At 35.2% G+C, this 14,907-nt stretch overlaps 2 long non-coding RNA genes across 2 annotated transcripts in view; both read left to right on the plus strand.

Moving 5' to 3' along the window:
* The window catches only part of LOC120234417, a 47,730-nt gene that overhangs the window by 12,512 nt on the left and 20,311 nt on the right, over positions 1-14,907 (plus strand). The window contains exon 2 of the long non-coding RNA XR_005529088.1: positions 18-122. This is a non-coding gene — a long non-coding RNA (uncharacterized LOC120234417). The remainder of the gene's footprint in view (positions 1-17; positions 123-14,907) is intronic.
* On the plus strand, positions 5,147-6,125 carry LOC120234418. The gene is made up of 2 exons (XR_005529089.1): positions 5,147-5,409; positions 5,832-6,125. It is a non-coding gene; the product is annotated as an uncharacterized LOC120234418 (long non-coding RNA).

Here is a 14,907-nt window from a genome sequence, read left to right on the forward strand (position 1 = left end):
TTTTGTATACTTAAAAGGGGAGGTATGAAGAAGATAACCCTACAGCTCACTGCCCGGAGACAGGGTTTGCTTGGCAGCACACTGAGGCTAAAGCCACACAAAGCTGAACACGAGTGGTGTTGGTGAGTAAAGGATATGGCTCAAAGTTGGTAGAGGCTAAGGGGGCTACAATTTTCAGGATGTTATACTGAAGAGGATGCAACTGTCAGGGAAGAGTTCTGTTCTTCTTTCTCATAATTGATTTGGCTATTTGTGGTTCAATAAGAATTATAGAATTGTTTATTATTATGTCTATTTAAAAACTATCACTGACTGGCTCAGTTGGTAGAGCATGACTCTTGGTCTTGCAGTCATGAGTTCAAACCCTATGTTGGGTATAGAATTTACCTTGAAAAAAGTGTCATTGGAATTTTGATAGAGATTGCAACGAATCTGTAGATTGCTTTGGGTATTAAGGACATTTTAACAATATTAAATCTCCCAATCCATGACATGAAATGTCTTTCCATTTGTTTGTGTCTTCTTTAATTTCTTTCATCAGTGCTTTGACCTTCTTAATTAGGTTTATTCCAAAGTATTTTACTTTTGGTAATTTTAAATTGGTTATTGGGATATTGTTTTCCTAATTTCCTTTTCAGATAGTCCATTGTTAGTGGATAGAAATGTAACTGTCTTTATTTGTTGGTTTTTTATTCTACAACTTTATTGAATTCTTTTATTCTATTCAGTCTTTGGGTGGCGTCTTGAATGTTTCCTACATATAAGATAATGTCATCTGCAAACAGAGACCACTTCACTTTTGACTTTCTGACACATGTACCATGTATTTGTTTATTGATTTAGCTTAATTTCTCTAACTAGATTTCTGGTACTATGTTAAATAGAAATGGCAAGAGTGCACATTCTTGCTACATTCTCAATCTTAAAAGATTGAGATATTTTCCTAGTTTGGTGAGAATTTTCATTATGAAAGGGCATAGAATTTTACCAATGCTTTTTTCATGATTTCTTGAGACAGTTATACAATTTTACATTTTATTATGTTTTTTTAAAAAACTTTTTAATGTTCATTTATTTTAGAGAGAGACAGAGTGCAAGCAAGGGAGGGGCAGAGAGAGAAGGAGACACAGAATCTGAAGCAGGCTCCAGGCTTTTAGCTGTCAGCACAAAGTCTGATGTGGGGCTCAAACTCATAAGCCATGAGATCATGAACTGAGCCAAAGCTGGACGCTTAACTGAGCCACCCAGGAGCCCTTACACTTTATTTTGTTAATGGGATATACGACATGAATTGATTTTCTTATGTTGAACCATCCTCAAATCCCAGGGATAAATCCTACTTGATCAAGATATATGATACTTTTAATGTGCTGATGAATTTGGTTTGCTAGTATTTTGCTGAGGATTTTGGCATCCATATTTATCAGGAATATTGGCTTATAGTTTTCTTTTCTCATAGTGTCTTTGTCTGGCTTTGGTATTGGAGTAATGCTGGTCTCATAAAATGAGTTTGGAAATATTCCTTCCCCTTCAGTTTTTAAGAAGAGTTTGATAATGATTGGTGTTAATTCTTTGTTAAATGTTTGGTAGAATTCACCAGTGAAGTCATCTGGACCTGGGCTTTTCTTCGTTGAAAGTTTTTTGATTATTGACTCCATCTCCCTACTAGTTATAGTTCTGTTCAGACTTTCTGTTTTTTATGATTCATTCTCAGCAGGTTGTATATTTCTAGGAATTTATCCATTGCTTCTAGGTTATTCTGTTTGTTGGAACACTGTTCATGCTAGTCTCTTACAATTCTCTTTATTTCTGTGACATCAGTTGTAATGTCTCTTCTTTCATTTCTGATTGCTTCCTAAGCTGCCTTTTAGTTCACATATTTAGTCTTTCTTTATTTCTATGATACCTCATTTGTTAATTCAATGAATTTTTGTTGAGACCATTGTATTTTACACATTGATGATGCAGGTACAAAAACCAATCAGACAAAAACTCTCCTCATATGGATGTTGGAATTTATTAATATGGTTATGACAATGCTTTTGTCTTTTGAAATAAAATGAACGTATGTTAATACCAAGTTAAATTCTCTTTATTTTCCTCGTCCAAATCCAGCCTTGTCCAGTTTCACTCCAACCACATTGCCTTCCTCTTCTGCCCAATAGATGTCTCCCTTCCTCTCACATACCATTACATTATCATTCGTATCAATATGCAGACCTTATGTCACACACTCTCAATTTAATTAATTAAATGTACTATAATAGCATTTTTATTCTGCATTTTTTTGTTTTTTAAAAAAGTTTTTATTTAAATACCAGTTATTTAACATACAGTGTAATATTAATTTCAGGTGGTCATTTTTAAACATTTTTGTTCACACAAAAGTATTATTTTTAGGTCTGTCAGAGACAAATATAGTCAAACATTATTTAAAGTATTGAAAACTGATTTTATTGCATAAATACAGACAGCAGGGGAAAGAACTGAGCTCCATTCCAATTTGTGCAGAGGTGGATGAATGTCTTGAAGAATGAGGGATTAGGGAAAGGGTGGACCCAAGCAGTGTCCGGGGAGTGAAAAATTACAAAAAGTAGGTAAGAGGGTGGATCAATTAGGCCAACTGTGTCTCCTAGCTAGCAATTATTGAGGTTAGGATTATGTCCTCCCACAAGGACTGGGAGACAAAAACCGCTCTCCTTCCTGAAGTTTACATTTCAAAGAGATGGCTTCAGATTCTTGAGAAAGACCTTCCTAAATCGTAGGAGGTAAGCATATATCTCAAAGGGACAGGGTAGGATTTACAACTGTAAGATCTATCGATCGATCGATTTATTTATTTATTTATTTATTTATAAATATTCTAAGAAAGTGGGGGTAGGGGCCTATTGTCAGGTGTTGAACAGAACAAACAATAAATTCCTTTGACAGCCTTTAGTTTTTTCAGGCAGGAACTCATAGAAAGACTGAGTAGTCCCAGAAATGTGGCCGTAGGCTGCCAAGAATCATGATAGGTTTGGAAAAGTCTCTTAGTGTAGGAACTTGAAGTAGTTATGTACGGAGAGGTCTTTTGTGCTTCTGAATTCCCATCCTCGGATCCCTTATGTTGCAGCATTTTTTACCTCAATATCAAGGAGTCATTGTCTCACCGCTTTGAAGAATGAAGAGGTGGACACAGAATGAGCAATAGGCAGAAGTTTATTAGAGTGTTAGATTAGAAGATAAAGATAATAGGAAAGCTCTCTTTACAGGGAGTGGGCATTCGAAGGTGAATCCTATAGGCAAGGATTCTGGTTTTATAAGGTTCTGGTCAGCACTCCTTTCCCTTCCTCCTCCTTTCTTCTTGGGTTCTACCCTTACTGGCTGGATAACTCTAGGTGCTGGGCTGTCCATTCCTGATTGACTCGACTTGACTCCATTATATGAGGAGTCGGACTGGTCATACTGTCCCTCCTGTAATGTAGGTTTTATGGTTTACTTTTTTTAGTTAGGTATTTTGATTGTGAAATTCCTGAGGGAAATCTGAGGGGGAGCAGATGGTGTCTGTTACATTCTTAAGAGGGACCTTACGCTAGAGGGGGTTTGCTGTAGTCAAACGTTCCCAGCATTGTTTCAAAATATGTGTTTTTCCCCACCCGGGGACGTCAGGTCCTAAACTTTCCCTCTCTGCCAATTTTAACCTATCATATCCTATCATACTTACACAATATGTCGGACACATAGTAGCTTCTTGGTGAATGTCGACCAAATTCTTTTAAATACTAATATTCCTATAAAATAACCAGATCCCAATCTTTTTTTTTTTTTTCTGTTGGTATCCATTGGCCTGCACTACTCATCACTGATACTCAAGAACCCCTGCTAGAACTGTCTTGTACAGTTTATATACTGCACAAATATGTCTGGATGAAGGGGTTTAGGGTAGCTTAAATCCAGCTTCTGCTTTACTTTGCTGTGAGCCCTAATATTAGCTTTCGTACCCTCTAAATCACACAAATACATCATATGGGCTAGTGGCTGTGCTGTCAGTTACAATACCTGGGTCACAGAGTTCTAAATAAGGCCACTGGATGTGTTCTAACTTCTGTTCTGGAGAGTTGCCATGAAAGCAATTTTAAACCACATTTTTCAACAATTACCTTGATTTTTGCCTTCTTTGTAACAAGTTTCATTTGCCAAGGTCAAGTGTTTGAGCACTAAGGAGCACAAGTTAGTCCTTTATAAAGGTCTGTTTGATTTAGATTCTACTGAAGGCCTTCAAGAGATTGGATTTGTAGCCAGGGCCTCTCAAATATAATCATGACCTTGGTAACCACGGTCACAACCAAGAAAGACACAGATTCCTCTCTAGAGAGTTAACTGTCCTTTTTGTTGATTTTGTTTTGAGGATTTATCTATTTTTGCTATCTTTGTTACATACGTTTATGTAGAGATACTTGCAGGTAAGGTCATAATTTGTTCTTGAGTAATACTAATTTTCTTTTTTATGTTCATGGGTATTTTTTTAGACTTTGAAAGGCTGGACCTACTTTCCAACTCAATAGTTTGCTGGTGTTTCATTCCTTCACATACTGACTACATTCCCATTAACCCACCCCCAATTTTTCTCTACCAAAAGCAAATAAATTCCTCATACACACATAAAAAATTAAACACCATTTTGACTTTTTGCAGTGTTTATAAACAGCATTTAAATTCTTTAGGAAGAAACTAAAACATTGACAATAACAGTGGAAAGTGGTGTATTTGTTTGGATTTAGAAAATTGGTTTTTAGAGTTCTTCATGGTAGTGTAAAATACTTAATATCAGATAATAATATATTCCTTCTTTTGGAAAAAATTATCTTGAAAAGGCTAAAACAGTTGGGATATATATCAATATCTTCTATTATCCTCAACTTTACTAACATTTACCTTTTAAATTTTGTGTAATTGACAGAACTAGCTTTTTTCCAGCTTTTGTCTAAACCAAAATAGATTCAAATGTCTTCCATTAAGCATCAGAGAGCATCCAGCTTTAAGCATTAAATTGTTGCCCACTTGTAAGAAGCAAGAATTCTTATTTGTCTGTTTCAAGACTCATCAGAGCACATTCTCCAGTTACCATGGAAACTATCTCCAGCTAAATTTGAGAGGGTCTCTGAACAGAACTGAAATGCCAACGGTAATAGAAAGAGCCATGTTTTAATTCTGGAAATTATTTGCCTTTTTTTTTTTTTTTTGGTCTTAGTTAAGGTGCCAAATTATTCAGACAGAACACAATGACTTGGCTATTAATGATTCTGAAGATAATACTTGAGCGAAAATTTGTTTTGATAGGAAAAGAGTGAGAGAATTGGAAAACAAAGCTGACAGAATTCATACTGATGAACATATTTTTTAGTTTTCAAAGTTGGGCATCTCAGCTACGTACGTTTTACTATTGATTTCATATTCATTTGTATTTGTGTGTTCTCAGAGAAATAAGTGACAGCCTGTGAGATGCTTATTTTTAGACATTATTTTATAATCTTCATCACTTGATATATTGCACTTTTAGCCAGTACATCAAAAATATTGCAGAGTTTCCAAGTGTAAGAAATATTTACAATTTTGTTTTACTTGGTACAGTTACAGGTGATGTTACCATAAATTGAACATTTCTCCAGTAATAGAAATTCATAGTTGTATTATAAAGGTTATTTTAGCTTTTTGTAGTAATGGAAAAACTAGGTACAATTATGACAACTATTTTCTTTTTTCCCCCAGTAGAAATGCTATTTAAACTTTAGATGTTTGTTTATGTTTTCATAAGTGTATGAATTTTATTTGGAATTTATTTTTCATCACAGATGGGAAAATTTAGAGAAGGCAATGAATTGTGAGATGGAAGAGAGGAACCTAGACATTTTGTAGAAGTCACTCCAGCCCTCCGGTGTTCCACTTGAGGAAAACAGTCCCCGGTGATTTCTTACTTTCACCATGTCACATCTGTAGCGTTAGTTCTGTTGAAACCTGAGTGTCTTAGTCCCCAATCCAGTGTGGTTGGCCTTTCCATGTGACCTATTTCATAAGTCATCTTTTTATTTGAAGACTGTCCAAACGATAGTGTAACGTATGCCTATTAAAGTAGTCGAAACCCCAAAGGCTTACTAAATTTTTTTGGCCTTTTGGTTGAAAGCGATATTTGCCTTTGTAATAAAGGCATTACTTGAGTAAAAGAATGATACACCTCTAAGTTTTCTGACTATGTATACTTTGAGAAACCTTAGCATGGGTGGCACTAAATATTTTCGACTAACTGTATGTGGGAAACAGAAGTTGGGTTTGTCAGGAAACATATAAATGTAAATGGACATGGAAACATACGGTCACTTCTTTGCAGGCGGGACCTATCTCCATTTCAAGTGTCATACTAGTTAAGAAGTTTTCATTTCTCATGCTAATGTTTTTATTGACACGGCTAATTCAGAATTTACTATATATGCAAACATCCTGTTCCTGTGGAATTAAACTCTGAAAATATTGTTTCCCATGCTGAAACATGAAATGAGGTTTTAATAAACCCTGATATCAAATAACCAAAAGTTAGACTATGGATACTATCATCTTTTGGAGAAAATGCTAAATGTAGAGTTAAAAGTCTTTAATTCAAATGTTAGCCATGCCACTTACTGGTTCTTGAAAGTGACTTGTAAATTGCAGATTCTGTAAGAACCTAACAAGTGAACGAAAGCAGGAAAAGCAAGGGATTTTTCCTGGGACAAGATTTGTACTTATATGACTGTTTATTTGTAAGGTGTTGACTGCCTTATGTAAAGGTCTAACAATCAGGGCCTTCTCGTCCTCAATACTGGCTACACCACCACAGGTATTTTGCTGACATTTCTTTATTTTGTCCCAGAAACTACAGGGTTAGTTAGTTAGGAGGGTTGCAAGGACGACCATCACCTTATGGGACTTTATTCCTGGGCTAACAGAGTAGCCAAACATTTGTTCATGAATTTGTCTAGATAACTATTTAATAACATTTAACATAGTAGTTACTCTGTCCCCATTTTATGTATTTTAATTATTTAACATATTTCACCTTGTGGTTATTATATCACAAAAGGGACAATTTATAAAACTGACAACTTGTTAAATAATAATGTTAATTAATTATGTTAGCTTCCCCTGTATAATTGACAGATTAAAATCTATTTCATTCCCTGAGGATAATATTTGATGAGAAATGAGTAAATACTAGCCTGCTTGGATTCCGTGTCTCCCTCTCTTTCTGCCTGTCTCCCACTTGCATATGCATTCTCTCTCTCTCTCTCTCTCTCTCTCTCTCAAAAATAAACAAACAGTAAAAAATTTTTTTTAAAAATAAATGAGTAGGGGCGCCTGGGTAGCTTAGTCGGTTAAGCGTCCGACTTTCGCTTAGGTCATGATCTCGCGGTACGTGGGTTCGAGCCCCGCGTCGGGCTCTGTGCTGACTGCCAGCTCAGAGCCTGGAGCCTGTTTCAGAGTCTGTGACTCCCTCTCTCCCTGACTCTCCCCTGCTCACGCTGTCTCTCTCTCTCCTAGAAATAAATAAAACATTAAAATAAATAAATAAATAAATAAAAATAAAAAATAAATGAGTAAATACTGATTTTCCTTAAGAAGTGGTTTTCCTTTAAAGCGTAAAATGTTAAATAAACAAAGCATTTTCTCTATCTGCTTCAAAGCTCTGCAAGCTTCTGGTACATTCAGCTTGCTCACGCATCTATTCAGCTTTGCAAAAATCAAGCCACTTCTGTTCTGTCAGGACTTACGGAGCTCACAAACACTGTCTTCAGCCACCTCATAAGCATAAATACCTGAGGGAATTACTGGCAGCAGAGAAGAGGTGAACTCTAGTGGCAGTTAGGTTGCTCTAAACCAATGAATCTATGCATAAATCTTTTCTCAGTGACCTGTTTGGCAGGTTGAAGAATATATGTGGAAGCCCTCACCCAGAGAAGAAGAGTAACTAACTTTGAATTATTTTATTATAGCAGGATTCTCATAAAATTTAGAATCAACGTGTGTCGGAGATGTAGTTGACTTATCAATAAGGGGGGCAGCAGAATGGTTAAGCTAACCTAAAGAATGTTTGAGATATATATACACTCGTAATATATGTTATACATACATATTATGTATCTATATGTGTATATCTACCTGTGCACGTGTGTGTACGTATATACAGAAAGAGACAGAGATAGAGAGAAAGAGATTGAGATTGATTTGTATTAAGTCAGTGAGGAAAATAAGACTTGCTGAAATAAGTATACTCAGCGAGAGACACAACTGATTAGTATCCTACAGGGCAATAAAAACCACAACCTTTTGGGTTATCTTTTCTACCAAAGAGAGATCATTTGCACCTCTACTGGAAAAAAAAAATCCATATCATTGACACGTAATTCACAGAACCTGGGCCTAATCAAATGTAACTAGTAATTCAAATACAGGTACAGTCCCTAGAGAATTAGGTAATCCTTGGGCGGTTGTGTTGGACAATGTTCTGATAGTATATTGAAAGGGTGTATTGTTATGCTTTTGTCCTATTTTAAATTAGTACGATTTTCTTTGGTGATACCAATTTCTTCTAGTATCTAAAGGCTGCTGTCTGTAGTTCTAACAGCATCGTACTCTAGTGAAAGCCCCTATTTTGAACTGAATTATCCCCCTTTAACATCATAGAACAGAATTCTGCCCAAATGGAAAGATAATTTTCTTTCCGGAATTTGGCTGAGGTTATGCAGAATTTTAAAATCTGGGGAGAGTCTTTGATCTTAATAAGTATGCCCCAAACAGAGAAACAGGAATTGGCTGTAGATTTAGATAAATATGGCAAACAGGTCCCCAAATATATCCCTATGCCATGTGGAGAAATTCTGAAAAAAAGTGAAAAGCTTTATTACATAAATGTTTATGAATATTTTCAAATAGTGATGTGCTTTTTTTGTTTGCTTATTTTGTTTTGCTTTGCTTATTTATTGTACTTTCATTTTGCCCTGGCTGCTACCATTTAGCCATTGTTGGAATAATGTGTACCATGCTGTACTTGGTGTTCCTCATTTCAGGGTCATGTTCAGCCCTGAAGACCCACAGTTGTCACATATTGCACTGTATTTTGTTTATCTCACAAGGCACATCTTCCTTTTCAGAGCAAAAGTAATATATGTGAGATCTGCATTTTGAATGCAAGATTTATTTGAACCTATCATGGGAAGAACTAATGTCCTTCACTTAATAAAGCTGAAAATCCAACTCCATAATGTATTGTTGCGGGAAAGAATTTTTATTAAAAAATATTGCAATAAGAGGTTACCGAACAGTGTACTGGAGAGCATATGTGGAAGTTTTCACCTGAGGGAGTGAAAGTAAATAACTCTGAATCATTTTATCAAAAGAATGCAGTTAACATTGCAAACCAAGGAAAGAATAATAAATCATAACTCAATACAATTGACCTTTAGACTGCTAAGAGTTTATACACACAATCCCAAATCATGTGGCTTTTTATAATTCAAGATATACTTTAAAAAATACAGACCTCATTGTATAAATTTTAGACTTACAGAATATTGAGATTATACTACAGAATTCCCTTATATCTCAGTTTCCCTTGTTGACATATTACATCAGTATGGTATATTTGTCACAACAAACTAACACTGATATATAATTATTATCGAACGTCTGTATATTATTCAGATTCTCTTAGTTTTAACCTATATTCTGTTGTAGGATTTTTTCCAGGATAACATATTGCATTTAGTCACCATGTCTCCTTATACTCTTTTAGACTGTGACAATTGTTCAAGCTTCCCTTATTTTTGAGGACCTTGGCAGTTTTGAGGAGTGCTGGTCAGGTATTTTGGAGAAGTCTTTTCTGTTGGAATTTGTCTGGTATTTTTCTCATCATTAGATGGGGGCTATGGATTTTTGGAAGGAAGACCATAGAGATAAAGTGTCATTTCCATTACTCTCTACAAACATACATACTATTAATATGATTCCTCACTATTGACATTAACCTTGACCAATGGGTTGAGGTAGGGTTTGCCAGGTTTTTCCACTGTAAAGTAACTCCCTCCCCCCCCTCCTTTTGATACTGTATCTTTTAGGGGCAAGTTACTATGCACAATCTACATTAAAGTGGGGGTTATGCCTCCATTTCTTTTATTTTTAAGCTTATTTGTTTATTTTGAGAGAGAGCATGTGTAAGTGAAAGAGGGGCAGAGAAGAGGGATGAGAGAGAGAGAGAGAGAGAGAGAATCTCAAGCAGGCTCTGCACTGTCAGTGCAGAACCTGATGCAGGGAGTGAACTCACAAACCATGAGATCATGCTCTGAGCCAAAGTTGGATGCTTAACCAAATGAGCCACTGATGTGCCCTGCCCACCAGTTCTTGACAGCAGAGTAGCTACACAAATGATTTGGAACTCTCTGCATGGGAAACTTGGTCTTAAGCTCTATTTATTTATTCAACCAAATACTATCAGGATGGACTCTTGAATACTTATTTTATACTTTGTCTTATGATCCAATCCTGTTTTCTTTTCTCAAATTGCTGCAGCTCTGACCATTGGAATATCTTTCATTTTGCTTATGTGGCCTTTTGATATGCCTCTCTAATTTTTTTCCCCAGCACTTGCATAGTTTGGGCATTACAAGGTGCTCCAAGCTCATCTTTTCTACTTCCTGCCCCAGCCCTAAAATCAGACATTTCTCTAAGGAGCCCTGAATGTGGATTATATGTATGTATGCACTTGTCTAAATTCGTCAATTGCAGACTTAGGTTTTTGTGCAGCTAACTATATATATATTTTGCCTCAAATCAAATTTGTGAACAAGCTTCTTGTTAGTAGGCTTACTTTCCTCAGTGGAATGAGTTAACAATTCTGAAATTAACTTCTGTGCATTCTAGACTTGTGCAAATAGGTAAAAGTATTGAGGATAACGGAATCCAGATTTCTCACTATTCAGCAACAGTGAAAGAGGGATAGTATTATAGGAAGAGGAGAACCATATGTGACCTGTGGTATTGACTTAAAAGTGTAACTGTAGTTATATAGATATAGAAATAGAAACACAGATATTGCAACAAATACAGATATAATATGTAGATATGAATTAAGATATTTCCCAGATCTATGGGGAAAGGAACCAGAAGAACATTAGTAGCAGTGATCAAAACTACCATGCAGATCTCAGTATCAGAATGCCATTCTTTACTAAAAACAGTCAAGACATCCTGGGAAAATGGAAGTAAGTGTTCAAAGAATCATGGAGATATGTCAGAATGAAGAAGAGCCTAAGTGGAAACATGGACTGCAATACCTGGCCATGAGGGAATTGTTCTTTATCTGAGCAGAGAAAAGAACAGCCAGGGACATTGGTTGGGAATGATTCCATAGGGGCAGAGTCCCCAACAAATACTGGCTCTTTGGCACTTTTAGCAGGCTCATTCACAATGACAGTTAGGTAGCAAATTAAAAAAACAAACAAACACCACCATTACAAGTCACGAACCAGAGACCACAGGAGAAAGAATACCAGTGTACATGCAAAGAGGGTTAGAAAAATTCAAGACAAAGAGAACAAGAAGCAACAGAGAATTTCCCTTCACAAATGTATAAAAGTGGATCTGGACTCCTCTTTCATTTTGTATACCTGGGACAGAAATCTAGGAAGAAATTACATTGCCTGTGCACATTTGCAAATGCATTGATGAACTCAAAAATAATCCTGTCTAAATCTGAAAAATGAAAGTGTATAAAGATCTACAAACTCTTATAAGTGAGAGTAAAATGGTTCCTGAAAACCAAAATTTGTGATGGATGATACAGACTTGTGGCTTAAACATGAAAATAGGTGGGGTTAGAACAGTTACAAATCTAATGAGGGCCTCCTCCCATGTCATAAAAGAAAATACTTATCCTAAAGATAAAACTCAACAGATGCTTTTCCATAAGGAGCTGCATTAAAAACTAAGATGGTGAAAAACAAGAGAGAAGGCTGGTGTGTTTGACATCTAATAGGATGTTCTGTTTTACCTGTAAATTATTTTCTAACTTAGAAACCTTCTTACCAGGTCAAGATTATGCTGTTTGGAGACCTTTGAGCAAAAGGCTGAAATTTAATGAGGCATCTCCTATACATCAACAATTCAGTATACCCTTGAGTACACACAGAAACAAACTTAACAACAGGAAACAGTAGAAGCTCTAGTGAAACAACAACATAATTTGAAGGTTAAAAAACAAAGAAGAAAGAAGACAACTTTAAGGGACTCACAGTGGGTAATTTTGGAATGAGTTGTAATCAAAATAAATATAGTAATGGATTACAACTAATTTAATAACATAGGAATCCATGACCCCATGCAGGTATAAGTAACTAGGGGAAAATACATAGTCTTTCTTCTAGTAGACTGTCAGTAAATGCAGAAGGAATGATTGAGTTAAAAATCATCAAGAGATGTTAAAATGAGTAAATGAGAAGGATCAGGACATTTTCATAGCCTCAGAGTTTCTCTTCACAGATTACTTGTTCCTGACAAAGGGATACACAATTGCTCCAAAGTGTAGAAAGCTGCAGATACGGCCTTAACCAAGTGATCCAAACTAATGTCACTTTACCCCATACGTCATGCACTGACAATAACACAGTATCATTTCTGTGATATTTTTTCCAAAATGTATGGTCCACATCTTAACACAAGGAAAGACCAGACAAAGTCATATTGAGAGCCATTTTGCAAAATAATTGCTCAGAACTCTTCAAAATTTGAAGTCAAGAAAGATAAAAAAAAGACAGGAATTCTTCCAGACTAAGGAACAACTAAAAAGATGTCCTAACTGAAGCAATGTTATAAAGGACATTATTACAGCACAAATACATTTTGAATACAGGCTATGGTTCAACAATAGTTTATCAATGTCTAACTTCCTAATTTTAACAACTGCACTGTGTTTACAAGAAAATATCCTTGTTCTTAGGAAATGCATATATTTAAATTCTCTAATATTTAGAGAAATATAGGTATATCTTCAACTTGGTCCCAAAACACTTCAGAAAAAATTAGTATAATGTATATTAGCACTAGAAATACATATATATACATTTTAGATATAACATATTTATATAAAATAATACAAACAATGGACAAAATGTAAACAATTGGTGAATTTGGGTAATGAGCATATATGGGAGTTTCCCGTCTTATCAACTTTTGAACAAGTTTGAAATTAAATATATTTTTTTGAAATTAAATATGTTAAAATAAAATTTTACCAGGAAAGTTTTTACAAGTATTGATTAAAGAAAAGAGAGATAAATATAATAACCACTACATATCCTAATAAAAAATAGTAGAAGGTAAACACAAATAAACAAATTTATGAATGAGGAAGTAGATAAATACATAATCCAGTGGATACTGAAAGGTGAAAAGAAATTATTAGCACAACTCTACTGATACATTTGAAAATAATTCTCCAGAAGTATGGAAAAAAATGGAATACTAAGTAGCAACAAAAATTATGCTGTTGAGGAATACTAAATAGAATGAGAAATGGTTGTGATATATACATTTAAAAATATAGAACAGTTTGCAAACAGATTGACTCTCACATTACAAAAATAGATATAAAATCAGAATTAGAATAATATATAAAAAACAATCTGATAACAGAAATTACCTCTATGTAAATTGTTTATGGGTATTTTCTTTTGGGGGGGGGCTTTTTACATTTAGAAATGTTCGGCAATATTGTATGCTACTTTCACAAGAACTACTTTCACAAGACCCTCCAAGAATTTATGAAATATCTACGAAAACACACATTAGGAAAACATGTGCAATGGCTCTGGAAACTAAGGATTAGAATTTATCATATATCAGAATTTTGGAAGGATTTATACTAATTACAAGCAGATGTTAAGGTTTAAACTAGTCTAATCATAGCCAATGAATGCTTGACCTTTTGCCCTGGAACAATGCAATAGGGAATGGATACAGTCCTCTAACAGGAAGAGGGTCAACAACGAGGAAATTGGCGGGACACCATCTTCTCACTGCAGATACTTTCCGAGGGAGGAAATTCTTCTCCCTGTACCCAGCCCCTCATTAGTTCATTCTTTCTACATTTGTTTAGAATATCTAAGAGACCTTAAGAATTATCGGAGTGGATATTTTGCCTCCACAGCTCTGCTTTGTAACAAGCTCTCTCAAAGACCAGCAATCCCAGCATCAGAAAAAGCAGAGAGAGTGACATCAAGACAACTGCCACAAAACTAGTCTAAGCAAATTCAAGAAGATTGACCTCATATCAAGTGTCTTCTCCGTCCACAATAGCATGAAACTAGAGATCAATAAGAAAAGGAGAACTGGAAAATTCACAAGCACATGGAAAACTAAACATTTTCTTGAACAACCAATAGAAGGTGATCAAAAGGTACAAACTCTCAATTGTAAGATCAATTAATACTAGAGATGGAATGTTCAACATGATGACTATCACGAACACTGCTGTGTGACATGTAGGAAAGTTTGGAAGAGAGTAAATCCTACGAATTCTCATCACAATGAGAAAATATTCTTCCTTTTTTCTTTTTTTTTCTCTTTTTCTTTTTCCTTTCTTTTTATTTTATTGTAACTATAGGAGAAGATGGATGTTGGTGGAATCCATGGTGATAATCATTTTACAGTATCTGTGAATCACGTCATCATGCTATGTATATCTTAAACTTACACATTGATGTATGTCAATTATTTCTCAATAAAACTGGAAAAGAAATTCAAGTTAGAGAAATAAATCAAAAGATAAAAAAAAGCACAGAGAATGATAGAAAAGAGAGTGGAGGCAGAACAATACAATGATTATTATTCCATTTTGGCAGATCA

Source organism: Hyaena hyaena, unplaced genomic scaffold (assembly GCF_003009895.1).
Source record: "Hyaena hyaena isolate Hyena2069 unplaced genomic scaffold, ASM300989v1 scaffold_109, whole genome shotgun sequence".
NCBI lineage: Eukaryota > Metazoa > Chordata > Mammalia > Carnivora > Hyaenidae > Hyaena > Hyaena hyaena.